The 20,367-nt window shown below is 35.6% G+C and overlaps 1 protein-coding gene across 2 annotated transcripts in view; it reads left to right on the top strand.

Annotated features, from left to right (window-relative positions):
• Positions 1–20,367, top strand: part of LOC112044711 (collagen alpha-1(XV) chain) — a 231,299-nt gene that overhangs the window by 179,699 nt on the left and 31,233 nt on the right. The gene's annotated exons all lie outside the window — the stretch shown is intronic.

Below are 20,367 nucleotides of genomic sequence, written 5' to 3'. Positions count from 1 at the left end.
TTTTTTTTACTACCTGAGTAATTACATTTTTCTTTATTCTTACTTCCTGTGTGGAGGTGCTGATCCAAGCATCTGTATCATTTAGGAATTTATGATTTTAATGATTTCTCGTATTATATTTATAGGTTGAAAAATTTTCAGGCTTTCTATAAAGAGGAACGTCTGGCACTCGCAAGCTTTTGGTCTTTGGCAAGCGCGGGCAATTGCGACCTATCTTATGAATTTATTATTCGGCCAAAAGAGGGAAAAAGGTCAAAGACATGAAGTACATAACTGCTATGAAATGACCGATGTTCCTAGAAACTAGGTCAGCTTTGATAGCTTTTTTCTAATAATTGTATTTCCGTTTTAAGTGGTAGGATAACGTTTGTAGGGTTGTTGAGAAAACAATTAACTTTTAGTATAGTGTTCGTCTATGTGTTTGTATGACCGTTATTCTGTCACAGCATAGGTCCAGTGGCGTGCACTTCATAGATGCAGAAATGCACTGCCTACCCTAAGGACTGACCAACCGACTGACACAATACATACATAACCAAGGAATTTTTCAATTTTAACTTATAGTGCATACCCTAGTTAAAACCCTCATGCACGGCACTGCATAGGTCAGAGACTTAAATAAAGAGCTAGGAAACTGTGGTGGTAAAAAAAATCGTAAAAAAATATTCCTACATGTAAAGTGTAGATTAATTATAATCTCATAGTATGGATTATCGCAGGTTATCTTGTTCTTTATGTAACACAGAATATTTTGGTTACAACTCTACTTTTCAATTAAACATCGCTTAAAGCAACACCTTCAAGATATTTCATGTATTTTAATGCAATAAATTTATAGGAGGCGGATCCGAGAATAGGGCAACCAAATAACTCATATTGCCGGATAAATATTACCATCTAACAGAACATAAGTTCTCGAAAAGGTGAAATTGGTTTTGTAGTTAATTTATGTATGGCAAACCCAACACAATCCTGTCCAAAAGTTAGCTTAAATTTATTCATGAACCTATGAAGGCTGTATGAATATACGCTTAGTAGTTTCGGAGATTAACATAAACAGACAGAATAACGTGAAATTTAAAAATTAAAAATTATGGGTTTTATTCTACTCGTCTCATAAATTGTTTTAGTAGGTATCTATAATCTTCTATAGGTACTTATAATAAAACTGGTCGAATTCTATACATTTATTCGCAATTTAAGATTTTACTTATACCATTTGTAACACCAAACGTTACCGTGGCCATCTAGAATCTATACTTATAATACGAATTCTGTACATTTTATACATTCTGTACATTGAAGATATTTTCAAAAATTTCTGTTGGGGGGCATTATACAATCGATACAGAAGCTACAGATATTTTTTTTTCGATTTCTTGTCTGTCTGTCCGTGTTTTTTTTGTTATGCGGGCGCTGAAACTACTGAATGAATTCAAATGAAACTTGGCACGGTTTAAGACCATAATAAGGAAAAGGTTATAGGATACTTTTTATTGCGAATATAAAATAAGAAGGGGGTGAAATAGGGCTTGAAAGTTTGTATGGAAAGTCCTTAATTTTTAGAGTTACAGTTTTAAAAATTTGTTCATAAATCATAAAAAATAAATACGAAATATAATGGGATTCTATCACTATGTCAGTTAGTCAGTCACCTTTGAGTTATATGTATATTTAGTTATATGTTTAGGTATGTTCCAAGATCATGAAAAATACAAAACACAAATTAGGTATATCGCAGACTTTATAGCGCTTAAGCTGCGCTTACGAACCTTACTTGCGAACCTCGGTCACCCAAATATTCATACAGTATTAATGGTGTCCCTACAAGTAACTGGCTCACTGCGGTGCTTGAGATAACGAGGTCGAACCTCCAGACTGGGCGACGCCGGCGGCGCCGCGAGGCTTTCCATAAACGATGTGTATGCGGCAACATAAGCCAATACCTATGCCTCATTTTTACACGCTCTATATTAGCTTGACTTGTAACTATGTATGTAAGAAAATCTTGGAAACTTAATTTGACCAACTTCCCGGTTTTCGATTAGGATAAAATTTGACGCTCTGAGTTCTGATGACAATACATGACTAGCTAAGAAACGTCATTACAAATCCAATATGGCGGCCTCCCCAAAATGGTGGACTGGCTGTTTGAAATCTACCCCTATGATATGGATATCAAATAAAAGAGTTTACTGTCAGGAATACGAAAAAAATACTCACGTGACTTAAATCCAATATTTTTAATTTTTAGTGCGTGTTTTTTAGTTTTTTTAAACTATTTAAAGTTATTATTATAGTTTCGCTTTGGTCTAGTTTGGTTTCAGGCTAAACATATACATGTAATAGTTCATAACCTCATAAACATTCTTGGCACTATCTGGTAAGAATAATATAATTACTCTAAAATAAAGATTATAATATTCTACTAATATTATAAACGCGAAAGTTTTGTATGGATGTTTGGATGTTTGTTACTCTCTAACGCCGCTACTACTGAAGCGATTTGGCTGCAATTTGGAATGAAAATATTTTACTCTGGATTAACACTTAGGCTACTTTTTATCCCTAAAAAATTCATGGTTTTTAGTAGTTATTCAGGAATACTACACAATATTTTGCAAAACTTCTCCTGTAGAACACCCAAATGCATAGTAATCGACACAAACACGATAAAACTTTGCAAGTCGTAAAATTTTGACGTTGAATTGCAAACTACTTATTACATTTTCTTACTATCGAAGACTTTTTGCGTCTCCGTCAACAAATTCTTTGAAGTTCAAAGTTGAGAACGTTCTAAGTTGTTTTTCCAAAGTATGTTGTTTCAGCCGGGTCGCTTTGAGTTACGGTTTTTTCTGTCCAAGACTGTGTGCGTTAAACAAGAGATTTTTAATTAAAATTTTAATAAGAATTAGGTACTCAAAATAATAACAAAGTAGAATTTATAATAGCAGTTTTGAACGACATTCTGAAAGTTCTAATTCCTTGTTATCCTTAATTCTTTATTCGATGGTCCTGGCTTCTGTTCCATAGAAGTTTAACGCAAAGAAAGAAACATAAGATTACAATAGTATAGATCAAGAGATTTGGATTCCAGCCCAATTACACGAATGCCAATATAAATTGCTTACCACTAGCCAATAAATAATAATTTACTGCCACATTTGATGGCCGTAGGGCACTATAGGACGTATCTCAATCGAGTGTGCTCGAGGCAATGGTTTTTCAGTATTAGGGTAGGGTCTACCCTACTATACCCCTACCCTAACACTTATTAGGGTAGGGGTAAGCTAGACCGCTAGTTAGTTTAAATAATGACATATTGGTATTTGTAATGGTGTACACATTGTCATATTATAGGCACTACGTACTTACTTGCGCGTTGCAGACGCCTGCAATCCTTTCGCATGAAAAACATGTCTTTCCCCCCGTCTCCCGCATATCATGGAAGTGTCATCAACGAACGTGCCAAGCTATAACATTCTCATTTATGCATGACTCGTACAAAATCAATCGTAAACGTGTACAAAGACTATCACACCCGGGATATAACTTCCCTTGAGAAAAATAAAATCCGTCTCAGTTCCTCCGAGTCTGTAGGCACCGGGATAACGAGGTCAGCATCGCAGACTAGACGTCGCCGGAGTTATCGACTCACCAACAGCTGATGCTGCCAGATCCCAAATAGTTGTTACTCTGTGATCGCATCGGAACGGAGTGTTGGGAAAGCTTCGCGTTTTTCGCGCTATTGTGTTATTACGTAAAGAATAACAATAAATAGTCAGTGTGTTATTCGTATATTAAGTCTATTTAATAGGTAAAGAGTGTTGTCAATAACAATAAATAGTCAATCAGTGTGTTATTCTATTTTTTATTTAACAGAGAAGTTACTCGGTTTAATGATGGTATTGCCTTTCATTATATTTTAGCGTCACTATGTTATTATCGCAATTTATGAAGTAAATAGTCAATAGCAATAAATAGTCAAACTGTGTTGTTCGTATATTAAGTCTATTTAATAGGTAAAGAGTGTCAATAACAATAAATAGTCAATCAGTGTGTTATTCTATTTTTTATTTAACAGAGAAGTTACTCGGTTTAATGATGGTATTGCTTTTCATTATATTTTAGCGTCACTATGTTATTATCGCAATTTATGAAGTAAATAGTCAATAGCAATAAATAGTCAAACTGTGTTGTTCGTATATTAAGTCTATTTAATAGGTAAAGAGTGTCAATAACAATTTTATTTATCAGAGAAGTAACTCGGTTTAATGATGGTATTGCCTTTCATTCTATTTTAGCGTCACTATGTTATTATCGAGATTTATGAAGTAAATAGTCAATAGCAATAAATAGTCAAACTGTGTTGTTCGTATATTAAGTCTATTTAACAGGTAAAGAGTGTCAATAACAATAAATAGTCAATCAGTGTGTTATTCTATATTTTATTTAACAGAGAAGTAACTCGGTATAATGATGGTATTGCCTTTCATGATATTTTAGCGTATGTTATTATCGCAATTTATGAAGTAAATAGTCAATAGCAATAAATAGTCAAATAATTCGTATATTAAGTCTATAAAAGTAACTCGGTATAATGTTGGTCGTTTGGCCTATTTATATTTTAGCGCTAATCATAATAATTATGTTACTATCGCATTTATTTGAAGTAAATAGTCAATAACAAAAAATAGTCTAACAGTGTGTTTTAGGTCTATTATTTTTATTTAACAGCAAAGTTACTCTTTAAAAAGATGTTATTGCCCGAAAGTCTCATTGTTTAGTTCGCTCTATCATTATGCGTGTCGCATTGTGTTATTACTTATAGAGTGTTAATAACAAAGAATAGTTAAGTGTTGTTAAAGGTTTTATTATATGTAGGTTTTAATTAAATAAACAAACTTTGTATAAACATGTAATTGCACGGAATCCTCTCTTTGTTTGCGCTATTATGTTATTGCAAAATTATTGCCTATTTCATAAATGCAAAAGTTAGTAAGTCATATATTGTGTTGTAGATACACAAGATGCGCGTAATTTATTAGTTTCAAAGCAGAAAAGTTAAAGATATTGTTTAGCGAAAGTTTTCTATTTATGTGTTCGCGCTATTGCTTCATTTCTTACGAGTATGTTATGCGTGTCGTATTTCGCTTTAATATACTTTGTTGTTTTAAATTAAATAATCAAGTTATTCAAAAAAAATATTATTCTGAGAGGAGACTTGTGCTCAATAGTGAGCCGAATATGGGTTGTTAATAATTATGATGATAATTTTTAGCAATGTACTTCTCTTCTTTTATCTTTCCTCCTCTACGTAGATAAGTAAGTTGGAATTATTTACAGTTCAATGTCAACAAAATACCTCCATATGTCCAACTAATATTATAAACGCGAAAGTTTGTATGGATGTTTGAATGTTTGTTACTCTTTAACGCCGCTACTAGGGACTGAAGTGATTTGGCTGAAATTTGGAATGGAAATAGATTTTACTCTGGATTAACACTTAATATGCTACTTTTTATCCAGAAAAATCCATGGTTTCCCGATATTTGCGAAAACTGATAATTTTGATGATATGAATGATTGTTACTCTTTCTCGCTTCGACTTCTAAACCGAATTATCTGAAATTTGGTATTAAGATATATTATAGCATGGATTAACACATAGGTTACTTTTTATCTCGGATAAATCCATTGTTCCCTTGCGATTTGTGAAAAACTAAATTCCAAGCGGAAGAAGTCGCGGGCGTCCGCTAGTTCCTAATAAAAAGGTCTTGACAGACATACCGTCACAAACTAACTTTATAAGCGATAAATTTTTAAATTAGAGGATAGGGAACTCTAAAAACGGACTAAGTTATTTTTAAGACACTACACTTAGACTAAGTAATCTTACAATCGTTAGATCCAAAGTTAAAGATCATCGAAGTGTTTGTGGTTCTCTCAACATGAGTTTAGTTCCACTTAACACAATGGAGCCGCGCCAAATCCACCTCCAACTTCGGAAAGTTGTACGAATCCACTTGACACCCTTTAAAAGACTTCACGTCCATTGTCCCAGTCCGAATCTGGATTTAGATCTTTATTAAAATAATACTTCTATCAATAGACTAGCTGACGCCGCCATTTTAACCCACGCGGTTCCCGTTTCCGTAGTAGTTAGTTAGTTATCAACCCATATTCGGCTCACTGCTGAGCTCGAGTCTCCTCTCAGAATGAGAAGATTTAGGCCAATAGTCCACCACGCGGGCCCAATGCGGATTGGCAGTTTTCACACACACAGAGAATTAAGAAAATTTTCTGGTATGCAGGTTTCCTTACGATGTTTTCCTTCACCACGTTGTTGAGACACGTGATTTTTATTATCTTAAAATGCACACAACTGAAAAGTTGGAGGTGCATGCCCCGGACCGGATTCGAACCCGCACCCTCGGAATCGGAGGCAGAGGTCTCTTATCCACTAGGCTATCACGACGGCTCTTCTTCTTCCGCAGGAGTATGGGGATAAAAAATAGCCTATAGCCTTCCTAGATAAATGGTCTATCTAACACTGAAATAATATTTCTAAGAATATAAGAGGAACGCTGTAGGCTATCTACTATCTGTATTCGTACCGGAACGGGAACCACGCGGGTGAAACCGCGCGGCGTCAGCTAGTGATTTGATATTATAAGGAGGTACAAAGAAGCATCTTAAGATTTCAAACAAAAGTGTTATTTTACAAGCTTTTGTTTCTGTTTACACAAAGCTTTGGTAGAAGTACAATAAATATTGGAATCGTGCTAAACACTAAAATAAATCAAAATCAGTAGCCAAATGTGCATATTGAGTTATTTATGAATCTCATAATGCACAAACAGATAAAAGCGAGTGCAAATAGCTTTGTATATCAACAAATAGACTTTAAATATTTGTCTATGATTTCAAAATAAAAACCAATAATAACAATATTCGTTCTGTCAAGTTAGTAAGATAAGAATAAATCTCGAAAATTTAATACTTTCAACATTTGAATAAGAAACTGTCGATAAATTTAAAAATTTGCAGCGACAACAGGTACCAAAATAGAAATGTTTATAAAACCTTAAATCATGACCAATTACCTACTTGCGTTGGTCTTATAGCGTAGACGTGATAGCGCAGTGGATACGACCTCTGCCTTCGATAAGGAGGGCGTAGATTTGAATCCGGTTTGGGGCATGCACCAACTTTTCAGTTATGTGCATTTTAAGAAATTACTGGTCTCAAACTAAAGCCTAATCTCTCTCATTGTGAGAGGAGATTCGTGTTCAACAGTGAGCCGAATAAGGGTTGTTAATGATGGGGTATACTCACAAATTATATTCCAATGTAGACAATTCACTCTAGGTACAACAACAAGGAATTCATTGAAATTATCCACATTGTATGTTCATAGTCCAATAAGAAATGCTTCTATCTGAGCAAAAAATTAGCAGAAACAAAGTACCTAATATTCCTCCCTAAAGTTCACCTTTACGCAAATACTCAAATTAACCAAAACCTTTTCAGCTTAAGCAACTTAATTCCCCGTTAAATTAACCCATCTGAATTATCAAAGTAGGATAAGGGTGACCCTAAACGAAATTAATTCTACGACAACCACTTTCAGGCGTCCAGGCATTGAGACTGGCGTAATTGTCTTTTCTAACACAGAAAATACATTCAAAAGTCAATGTTATATTAACCAACAAAAAATAAAACAAACAAGTGACGATTATCTCAGTTTATTATTTTTTGATTTGAGAATCTGAGAATCTTTATCTAAAAAAATGAATCCATATTTAGTCACGCCATCACGCGTGAACGGCTGGACCGATTTCACTATTTATTTTTGACATGACATCGTCTTATAATTCGATGGAGCTGCAAACTCGAAAAAAGATGACGTCATGCGCCGTTCCCTCGCTCTAGGGTTGCCAACTTTTTTTACAAGAAATAAAATATATTCAGGTCTATGAAGATTATTATCCAGTATTTTAGAAAAACGAACATTGTCTTTTGAAAAATGCAACCATTCCATCAGTATTGTCACGTATAAGTATCGTCAGTAAACCGACTTTACAGACAACCGATTTTTTTGGGTAGGGGGTGTTTACATCGAGTTTCACGCAGACGAAGTCGCGGGCGTCCGCTAGTTTTTTATACAATGTATATAGCCTATGTCACCCTGACTATTATTACAAATCTTTTGACACCACATTCATTAAAATCAGGGCGCTACAGCGGTTTTCACCCTTCCTTTAGTAATCGCCGTATGCGGGTAAAAAAGTCGAGCTGTTTTTGGGTTTTAGCGTGACTAGCGAATAGATTTATCTTAATTTTATTTCTCTATATATTTATATAATATAGGTAGGTATAACCAATATCCATGGAAGGTGACAACGATCAAAATTAATTCCGTGTCGAGTAATTTCTGAAATTCAAAACTTGTCTGTCATGTACTTATATATGTGATTGTAATTATATACTATGTAATTATATACCTTATCCTTGCTGGAAACTTTATAATTACAAAAACAATTTTGATGTGTGATAGGTACGGTTCTGGCAAACTTTATTAATATCGGACAATGTTTCGACGGATTGGTAAGCGAATAAACCCTTCGTACCTAGATTAATGACAACTACCGGACGCCCGTGCCTTTGTTCGTGTGAAATTATTTTTTTAGGGTTCCGTAGTCTACAAGGAACCCATATAATTTCGTCATGTACCTACGTCTGTCCGTCCGGTTTAGCGTATAGACTATTACTACCAGAAAGCTGTAAATTTACATGATTAAGTAGATTGAAAATGTGAACAAAGTCGTAAAATAAAATCTTGAAAATAATTTTTTTAGGATACCTCCCCAACATTATTAGCGGAGTGTGGTTTGCTTACATTCATCTAACTATATTTTTACTTGTCCCTGTATTGCGTGGCTAAAATTTAATCTGTAAACCTTCATAAAATGCAGATACAAGTTATTTAAAATATTGTTGGCATTGTTTTATTATTAAGAAATATCTTTATAACAATATAAATACTTAGGGTATTTAATTTAAACAAAAAAAATGAGATTATTCATTGAGGAGTGTTGGTAAAAGTAGTAGGATACCCATGACAGACTACGCTTACATTAGATAAATGTGTTTATTATGTAAAATATTGTTGAAGAAATACGTAAAATATATACCGCTTACTAATGCTAAATCAAAAAAAAAAGAAAATTAAAAATGGGAACATATTAAATATTAAGAGTATCAAATTTTAAACATGTAACTTTATTAATATAAAAGCTATCACGTTTTACCTTTTACATATCTTTACAAGCCTGTAATGTACACTTTTACGAGTTAGCGTATTATAAATTATTGCTAGTGTCGCTTTGAACTTGGAAACGATACTTTCGAACAGAGAATTTTCTTCGAAACAAAAAATTGCTATTAAATTTTAAAAGGCGATAATTATTATTATTTACGTAGGTAGGTTCAGCATGCAAATTATTTAGTAGTAGTAGACTTCTTAAACACCGTTTATTAAATTATTATTTAACTAGCGGACACCCGCGACTTTGTCTGCGTGAAAATTGGTGTAAGCTATAATTCCCTATTTAACCACGTCATACTTTGCAATGGTATTACCTACAGCTGAAAAACAGGGGTATCTAGCAAAGAGCCACGTTGAGTATGTGCGCCGGCACATAGTCTTTTAGCTTGGCAACTTTGTTCGTAATACTCCCGATAGTCCGCGCGGGCCGGTAGCGATGAATGAAAAACCCACGACTGATGCACCTCACATTTCCCCGCACGCACGATTTCACACACGCGGAGTTTTTCCCCCTGTCGCCCGCATAGGAGTGTCATTAACGAACTTGCCAGACTACAGTCGTAAGGATTCCTCCGTCGCTCGCATATCATAGGAGTGTCATCAACGAACTTGCCAGACTATAGTCGTAAGGATTCCCCCCGTCGCCTGCATATTATAAGAGTGTCATTAACGAACTTGCCACACTATAGTCGTAGGAATCCCCCCTAGTCGCCCGCATATCATAGGAGTGTCATCAACGAACTTGCCAGACTATAGTCGTAAGAATTTCCCCCGTCGCCCGCATATCATAGGAGTGTCATCAACGAACTTGCCAGACTATAGTCGTAAGAATTTCCCCCGTCGCCCGCATATCATAGGAGTGTCATCAACGAACTTGCCAGACTATAGTCGTAAGAATTTCCCCCGTCGCCCGCATATCATAGGAGTGTCATCAACGAACTTGCCAGACTATAGTCGTAAGAATTCCCCCCGTCGCCCGCATATCATAGGAGTGTCATCAACGAACTTGCCAGACTATAGTCGTAAGAATTCCCCCCGTCGCCCGCATATCATAGGAGTGTCATCAACGAACTTGCCAGACTATAGTCGTAAGAATTCCCCCGTCGCCCGCATATCATAGGAGTGTCATCAACGAACTTGCCAGACTATAGTCGTAAGGACATGTTTTCCTATATTATAATATTTTATCGCCATATTCCTACAAAATCGAAAAACGACGCGAGTAAAATTGCGGGAGATCCGCTAGTAAAAGAACAGCCATAGGAATTTCCTGTTGACTTTGTTAACTCCCAGAATTTGAATAAAATAGTCACCTACGTGTGGGTATTGTGAATCCCGCATCGCACAATGCTTTGTGAGCAAAACGTTCGACGGTTCACTTCCTCAGTGTCAAAGCGAGATATTGTGGATTTTTCGTTTTGCATTGATTGTTGTCCCATCTAGGTATTTGTTTTGTTATCGAAATACGTATGAGTCTATAAATTTTTAGAGCGTGCAGTTTGATGCTCACCATCATACAGCAAAGACAATAGAACAGAGTTCAAATGTGTATGTATATTGAATTTATATTCTACCTAAAATATTTTCTCAAAAATATCTTTTTTATTTATTTTTTACACAGAACTTAAGCTAATCAATTAAGGTGATATTAATCTTACTATTGCAAGCTTCATAAGCAAAACTTTAAGTTGGGTGCTGCTTTTTCGAACTTTAAAAGGTCTGAAAAAACTTCATTATTAGAGTATTTTTTTCTTGAATTTCACTATAGGAATAAAACCGTATTTCATTTTACGGCCTAATTCGATGTGTTAATTAATTAATTAAAATAATAAAGTGACATTTTTGACTGTTCCAAAACAATAAATTTAAATATCACAAAATAAAGTGTTAAATAAAGTGATCAATCAGACTTTGCAATGGCGATGGTGGTGTCGGGAAAAACGAAACTGTGCTTGTTCTGTTTGTTTCTATTGGTGTTTTTGGGCATTGGACTCGCTGTCTTGTCTACACTGGGACTATTGAATCTGGAGAACAGTGAGGTGCATGTACTGGGCGCTGCTGAGAAATACAGCCAGCCTGCGCCGCAAATTGTTGACAGCGTAAGTAATATCAGTAATGTAAGGGTCTATTTACATTGGCGCAGAGTCGAAACGAATAGTCGTTACGTTTATGAGACTCATCCCTCGCTACTGTGATGTCACATATCTAGCAATTTTACAAGTATACTACAACCTTTCTTGATGAGTACTGTTTACTAACAAACAAATTAAAAATGAGGGTATAAAGCACTAGTCATTTCACACCTAATAATAATTAAAATTAACTTGTTCGTGAATTAATGAAAATAATTTGATTAATAAGTCTAAACAATTAGACGTGGTTAATGTATTTTATGAAACATTTTAAAAACAAGCCATACATAGTTTAAAATAAATAAGTTATGAAATGACAGGCGTCATCTACCTTCATTTCTAATTTATTTGTTGATAAACTGTACTCATCAAGAAAGGCTGTAGTAAACATTTTATATTATATTGCCAAATTGGATTTATTTTGAGGTCATAGTATATATATATTCTATGTTTGATTACTTAAACATATTTTATTTTAAAAAATTACAAAAGTGAGGCAAAATTTTGTGGATTTCCCATAAACTGTATTTTAAACTCTATTTAAATTATCGTACAAATTCCTGCACAAATTGACGCGTCATATCGCTAGACAAGCATACGCGTAAACAACGCGTGTATAAAAACGACGCTACGTTTCGCTTTGCACATATGTAAATGGCGCCTAATGTTGTATTTTAAAGCGTCTTTTAGCTACTGGATGAAGATGTCTAATAGTGGAATTCATAAACGTTCTAGGGACACCCCCAGGGGATCATTCACCCGCTGAGTGTCAAATTCTCAAACAAATAAAGGTTAGATTCGACACTCAGCGGCTGAATGATCCCCTGGGGGTGCTCCTACAATGACTATGAATTCCACTGTAAGACCTTTTAGAAATTCATATAGCGAATTAATGATGTAGAGTATCGGTGGAATCTACGTACATCGGTGGAATCTACCTTCGATGGAATCTACCCATCTATCGTTTGAGTCTATAGCTACGTTTAACTTTACACACAATTACTTACGTAATAATCTAATGATAAGTAAAAACATACATTACATAGAAAGGCAATAGACATAAATGCAATAATTTACGTTCAAAACACGTACGGATCCTCACCCAAATCACTATCTGTGCGAAACAAATGACCGTGATCCTAATATATTGGTGTAATCAAAAACGAATAAAACCAGACGTCTTGAGGCAAAATGATAATTCTTTTAGGGGAATGACCCCTCCATTTTTTTTAATCTTTCGTTTCTATCCACGTGTAAAACTTTTGCAGATTTTACAGTAATACATGATTAGCCTAGTCATGTAATATTACTAGACTAGCCGTTAAATATAGAAATTTAAGGGCTGGTTTCACCACCTTCTGCTAAGTATCGCATAGTCTAAACATAACAGCATTCTTAGAGCTATCGCGGCAAGGCTTGACTGTATTTATTATAATAATAATAATTTATTTATTCATCAGAAAGCAGGTTTACAAAGATTGCTCAAATATAATAAGACCCTGAAACTTTCTACCATAATAATTTAGTGTATGAAAAATTTAAATAGACTATGTATAATCCTAATTTATAAGCAAACAGATAATCAGAAGTATTTTAAGAATAATATGGAAATAGTAGATTGTTATACAAGGGGCTAAAAAGACCCATTATATACGAGGTATTTTTAGGGCACGAGCCGCAAGGTGAGGGCCGCTAAATAGAAACCGAGTATGAAAAGGGTTTAGCCAATAAATAAATTGACGCGAGCAGGGAGTTGAACTCAACCTGCTGGCTGGGCTGAGCTGGGGCCATTTTCTGTGTTATGCCACACATCGCAGGGTATTGTCCTGGATGTCATGGTGTACTGGAGATATTGTGATGTGTGGCAAATTTCGAAATAAACGCATTTTTTCTTTCTTTAAAACTTCTCTGTTATGAACCAAAGCTCTACCCACGCAAGAGAGGTCGTTGAAACTTCTTTGATTAGTAATCTTTGATAGTTCGTATAAAATTGCGTGAAAGAAAATGTACATTATGTTACATAGCCTATCACGCAGATACGGATGCGAGGTCCACTCCCGAGTAATCTGTCACGTCTCACCCTGTCTAAGAGTTCATTTGTATTACTCACGTCGATTCGCCTCCATCCCTCAGCATCCCAGGTCTATGACAAGATGAGTAATTACTACACGGCATTAGATGCGTGTTTGGGATAAATTCATACCCACAATAGAGAATATGTCCGGTTAGGTTGATTTATGTTGCTTTTAATACCAGCGGACTTCTAGAGGTTGGGATGCGCGCCACGTGATATTTCTTGAACATAAAAATACACGTAGACCAATAGCGAGCGTGACGGCATAAAAAATATGGCTCTCTTTCGTTGTGATATTTTCGATTCTGCTATTGGTCGACAACGTGTATTTTTTCTTCAAAAGACGTCTTTGACGCAGGTTAGTCCACATTTCTGCAGCGCTGCCCGCAGAGAAAACGTTTCATACTAGCCATTAACGATTAAGTATACCCACGTTTCCGTAGCGATGCTCGCAGCGAAGACGTTTCATACTAGGCATTGTCGATTAAGTATACCCACGTTTCTGCAGCGCTGCCCACAGAGAACACGTTTCATAATAATGCTATTACTAACAGACACATGGAATAGGGATGATGACAGTTTTTTAAATTGTATATAAATTAAGAGTATACTAATAGTAAAGCAATTTTGTAAAAGGAACAGGGATTTAAAGAGTCAGATTTGCGGCGCTGCCGCGGATCCCTGAAAAACGCCCCATACAAAATGGCTCGAAATAATGACGTCATAGGCAATGTAATGATCGTTAGATTTGTATGCGCGTTCAAACAAAATTACCAATATCTTTGTTATTTGTGCGTTTATGCTTATAGTTCATATATTAAAAAATGTTACATTTAATGTAAGGAAGCTAAAACTGTATGAATTTTCATCTAATTACAATAAAATATTTTTAATAGATTTTGAAATTTTATAATTTCATTTATTTTGCAAATATCCAGACAATCTTTGCTTTTAATCTATAAATTAGTTAACATTGACCCTATTTACCCGAATGTATCATAAAAATCAATATATTCAAACCTAGTCATCATCCCCATTGGCATGAGCCACGCCCACTCCGCGGTTCGCCGCTAGCCATTGACGATCAAGTATACCCACGTTTCTGCAGCGCTGCCCGTAGCAAAGACGTTTCATGTATACGTCAAGTCCAGCCGCCATGCACGCAGTGACCAACACACGATCAGTTTTATCAGAAACGTGGGTATAGTTCGTCAATGGCTAGCATTATACTTACGCAGTTTAGCGCGTTGCAACTTCAAACCGGACTAGAAGTTTGGTGCGGATTGTACGCACTATTATTAGTCCATACACGCTACATTGTTTGTAAAAAAATACTCATTATCTTTGTTTACATCACAGTACACACTACATTTAGTACTTCGTCGTCATCAACCCATATTCGGCTCACTGCTGAGCTCGAGTCTCCTCTCAGAATGAGAGGGGGTAGGCCAATAGTCCACCACGCTGGCCCAATGCGGATTGGCAGACTTCACACACTCAGAGAATTAAGAAAATTCTCTGGTATGCAGGTTTCCTCACGATGTTTTCCTTCACCGTTTGAGACACGTGATATTTAATTTCTTAAAATGCACACAACTGAAAAGTTGGAGGTGCATGCCCCGGACCGGATTCGAACCCACATCCTCCGGAATCGGAGGCAGAGGTCATGTCCACTGGGCTATCACGGCTCTCATTTAGTACTTACTTAGTACAAATAGTCAAAACAGAACAGAAACACGAAACTAAAGTACTAGATACGAAAGTTTGTCTAGACTATCGGTAATTAGTTGGAGCTACTCTGCAATAGAACTGTACCGTGTCAAAGAGGTCTGGCGTGGACTTGCTGGCTTAATTACTGCAGATTGGTACTTCAACACATCTAAGGGCTCCCACACACGGGCCACAAAACGCCGGTACCGGCACATTACCTATAGTTGACGGCCTCCGAAGCGCAGTGGTGTGCGCGGTGGATTTACAAGACGAAGGCCCTGGGTTCAATCCCCAGCTGGGCCGATTGAGATTTTCTTAATTGGTCCAGGTCTAGGTGGTGGGAGGCTTTCGCCGTGGCTAGTTACCACCTTACCGATAAAGACATACCGCCAAGCGATTTAGCGTTCCGGTACGATATCGTGGAGAAACCGAAAGCGGTGTGGATTTTCATCCTCCTCCTAACAAGTTAGCCCGCTTCCATCTTAGATTGCATCATCACTTACCATCAGGTGAGATTGTAATCAAGAGCTAACTTATAAAGAATGAAAAAAAAAGTTTTCATACATTTTAAATGGACTCGCCGCATACGGTTGACGCCAGTGGCCGCCACATGCTATAATCGTCGCTATTCGCTTCTTGTGGCCCGCACCGGCCACTAAACGCCACCACACGCCACTCTCTCTTGTCTCAGTAAATCTGTTAGAGACGAAAAGTAGCAGCCACCAATCGCAAGTGTGGACCACCGGCCACAAGTGTCTATCGCGCGCTTCAGATATTTTGTAGCCCCTTCTTGCTTCTTGTGGCGGCGTTTGTGGCTGACGCGTGCGGCCTGTGTGCGGCGACACTAAGGCTACCTATCCACTAATTAGGCGTGAATACTGCGCGATAGTAAAAAGTTTTATATACTATTGAATAGCCAGGTGATCTATTCAATAGTATATAAAGTTTCTATATCTCAACACAAGATATGTCGTTGTTCGCATGCTAGGTACACTATCGTACTATACATACAATTATAAACGAATAATATAATAATTGTATGTACAATTTCAACGTTGTTCCAACCGCCGTAAGCTAAGCTATAATATAGCAAAGTTTTAAATGGATAACCTACCTCGCACATTCCTGTAGCTGGGAAGGCATCCTAACTACCAGCTTAGGTTACTTGTTCTAGTTAAATTATAGAGTTAAGTTAATTACGTTTACTTTAATGGAAACCTAAACGTTAGTAGTTCACTAGAGTGGCTGTTAACATTTCTTTTCTTTAAGAACACCTTGTTAACAAGAAGAAAGTAAAATGTGGGTTGGTGGATTTTATACTACCGAATCAATTACGATTGATTTAGTATATTGTCGTATATCGAATATCATTTATTTGTAGTAGAATCGGTCTTTTCTGATTGGACTGATTTCGTTAGGTAGAAAAGACGACGTCTTATATGAATGAACACGCAGTAGTTAGAAGCCGGTGGAAAATTTATCTCAGATCTTCAGAAATAAATGTACGACTGCAGAGAGAGGGCAAACCTTATGAATACCGATAGATTTCTGTTTGTATAGAATCCGTCATTTTCGAAAAGCAGGCAATTTATAAACCACCATCTACTTCATTGACTTAGATCTAAGCCTATGCTAATGTTTTTCATTATTTATTTAATACTAACTTAGACTTCTTTAATCCAGCCCTTACAGTAGTATCGCTTTAAAAATGGAGTAACTTCTCCCGTTTCCCCAAACATTTTCCTTCACTGCTCTGCTCCTACTGATCGTCGGGAGATGAAAATATACTATAATTTGCCCAGGAGTATGAAGAACAATTATACCAAGTTTCGTTAAAATCCGTCGAGTAGTTATTGTTTCTATAACGAACATACAGACAGACAGACAAAAATTTAGTGATTGCATTTTTGGCATCAGTATAGATCATTAATCACCCCCTGATAGTTATTTTGGAAATATATTTTCATGTTCAGAATTGACCTCTCTACAGATGTATAATATGTAAGAATAGGAGATTTTTCCATTTAATTATTATTATTTTTCTGTTCATTATTTAACTTTTTAAACTAGATCAGTGAATTTCTCGATTAATTAAAATGTAGGTAAGTAATAATATCAATATTTTACATGCCGATCGAGCGTGATATAGACTTTAATAATATCACAATTATTTTTCAATGCTAATAAATAAACAATTAATTTTAATTAGCCTTAGTGCTAATTCCAGACTGAGAATTTTAACTAAAAAAAAATTTGTACTGAATGATCAGTATTTCATAGCCCAACAATCCACAACTCAAACTCCAGACTTCGTAATCCAGAGTCAAATTCCCTAACCTCTGGAAAAAGAAGCAGTTACTTTTTTTATTTAAAATAAAAAAAAGAATATTTGCCATGTTTTTTATAATGTGACCAATATTTCCATTTCCCTTCAAATAGTCGGGAAAGACTGTACTAGGAGTGGGTACGACAATAGACCAACGGGGTGTGGATTGAACCACCACCCCTCGGTGATGAATCCAACCGCTCTTACCGTTGGGCTATTGATGCTTGGTTGTACCTGTGGTTGTGAGGTAGGCCACTATTAAGTATTCAGTGGCTAAGGTTTAACAAAGTTCTTCCAAAGTTTCTTCCAAGAAAAAACAAAACCGTATACAACTCTTCGATATAAGTTAAGAAACTAAACTACGAAGGCGGCAAAAACGTCAAAGATTTAATTATTGTTAATAAACGTATTCAGGGCACTGCTCTAGTTTCGCAAAGTTAAAACTAAAGTTGGAAGTTTATACCTAGCTTCGACTTCAATTAGCTGTACCAAGTTGTAAACTAAAACTTGTTGATGCAACATCCACCTTTTACTGCTAACTAAATCGCCACTTTTACTGCAACTATTGATTTCTCATAAAACTTATACTAACTAATTTTATATTCAACATCGTCATATCAGCCGATGAACGTCCACTGCAGGATATAGGCCTTTTGTAGGGACTACCAAACATCAAGATCCTGAGCCGCCTGCATCCAGCGAATGCTCAGGATCGTGATCCCTGCGACTCGCTATATGTCGTTAGTCTACCTGGTGGAGGGGTCAGCCAACACTGCGCTTTCTAGTGTGGGGTCGCCATTGCAGCACCATAAGACCCCAACGTCCATCGGCTCTTCGAATTATGTACCCCTCAATGCCAGTTAAACTCGTTAGTTCATTTGCGAATTTCCTCATTTCTTATCACTCCAAGCATAGCTAGCTAACTATGGGCCATAAGAAGGCTCAGAGTCACACAGCGGGCGATGGAACGAGCACTAAAAACAAACAATCAAATCTTTCCTCTTTATAATATTAGTATAGATTAAAAAAATGGTAAAAATAAAACAGCCCTGCGTTAAAAAATTACTGTATTTCAATTTATTGTAAAATGCTCAATAATTTAATCCCGCTATTTAATCCCGTAAGGAATTTTATTTCTCGATAAAGTTCCCAATTTTATGAAAGACAAGCCATTGTAAATTATGTAAAAGGTATAGAATTTGAAGGTATTTCCAATATATATTTCATTAGAACATTTTTGGAACTGGCGCAGGTTTAACCCTTTTATCGGCGTGTTCGTTGCGAAATGAAATATTTCTAGTGGGGTCCCGACGACCCGCGATAAAATAAAAAGCCCGTGAAATGATTTTGCAAAAATAATACCTACTAATTTTACCACGTACATGATTTATAAAGGTTCGAACGGTGAGATATTCATGCCTTTCACAATGGGTTTGACATGTAAATAAAATTGATGGCCTGCCGGTTTTTGTAGATTATTCTAAAATTGAAGAGTTATTGGGATTTTTTTGGCGATATGCAATTTATTGGCGTGTTGTATCGTAAACTAAATTTACGATTTTGTAACTTTAAATCGGACAGTTTGATAGTTTTGAATTTTTATTAGAATTTAAAAATCAAAGCTTTATACAGATATCTCGTATCTATACTTATATTAAAACTGTAACAGATCCAATTCCGTATCTACATTGAAAGTATTGTTATTTTTTTATTGAATGGCATTGTAATCGATACGAATGAATCCAAATGAATTGACATAATTTCAATTCATACTACGAGGACATTAGGACACTTTTTATCCTGAAAAACAGCACTTTTTTAACTTTTATCCTCTGTATGAAAAAAAAATATCATTCAGTATTCAGTAATAGTGACATAACAACGTAATAATTCCAATTAACTTGAAACCAGTTGTCTATAGACGTACGTCTCAACTTATATTTTATTACTACGTTTCACTTTTTAGCACTAGCTAGGCTTATTCTCGACCACCTCAAGGGACTAAGATATGACCATCTTTGTCATATAATTAATTTTGTATACAAACGTATATTTTAAAATAATAACCTCTTAAGGTATTATTTTAAAAAAAAAGTTATACAGTTTTAATAAGAAGAGCATCCATGATAATCATTTCATAATCTTGGAATGCTATCAATCCTTGAATTTGACAGTAAGTAATAAGCAACAGGAATGGGATTTAGCGACCACTTTTTAAAAACCCTTTAGCTTGGAATGTTTCCCAACATTGTAAACAGTGTCCAGATATCAAGTTATACTGGTCGTCAAAACGTTCCCTTTAACTTAGGTCGGTTTTAAAGTTAGTGCATCGCCGCGTACGCGTTGATTGACACGCATGTTTGAAATTATTAATGTGCTTGACTGAGCGGAAAATGAAATAGTTTTATTTTAGTTTTTAATTTAATTGTTATATTTTAAATCATCTTAATGACATTTTCTAATATTTAATATTTTTGATGGTTATATTAGTAGTATTATTTATTTTAAAATATTGTTTTGTAGTTGATTTTCATTTCTCATTTACTACCTTTTTTTAATCTTACTATAAATGTGGATTATGACGAAAAACTTATTTTTCACAACAATTTCATTACACGTACCTACTATAAATATCAAACAATTTAAAAATTTGTATCTCAAAACCTTTGAATACTTAAAATATTAAGTACAATCGAATCCAAAAGCTTTTAGAGAAATCATTGAGTTTTTCAAGCAACATTTTCAGTGTATGAAACAATACGATCGATGAATTGTCAGACGGTATGGAGTGGAT

Source organism: Bicyclus anynana, chromosome 15 (genome assembly GCF_947172395.1).
Source record: "Bicyclus anynana chromosome 15, ilBicAnyn1.1, whole genome shotgun sequence".
Lineage (NCBI taxonomy): Eukaryota > Metazoa > Arthropoda > Insecta > Lepidoptera > Nymphalidae > Bicyclus > Bicyclus anynana.
This window is presented reverse-complemented; position numbering and strand designations above follow the sequence as displayed.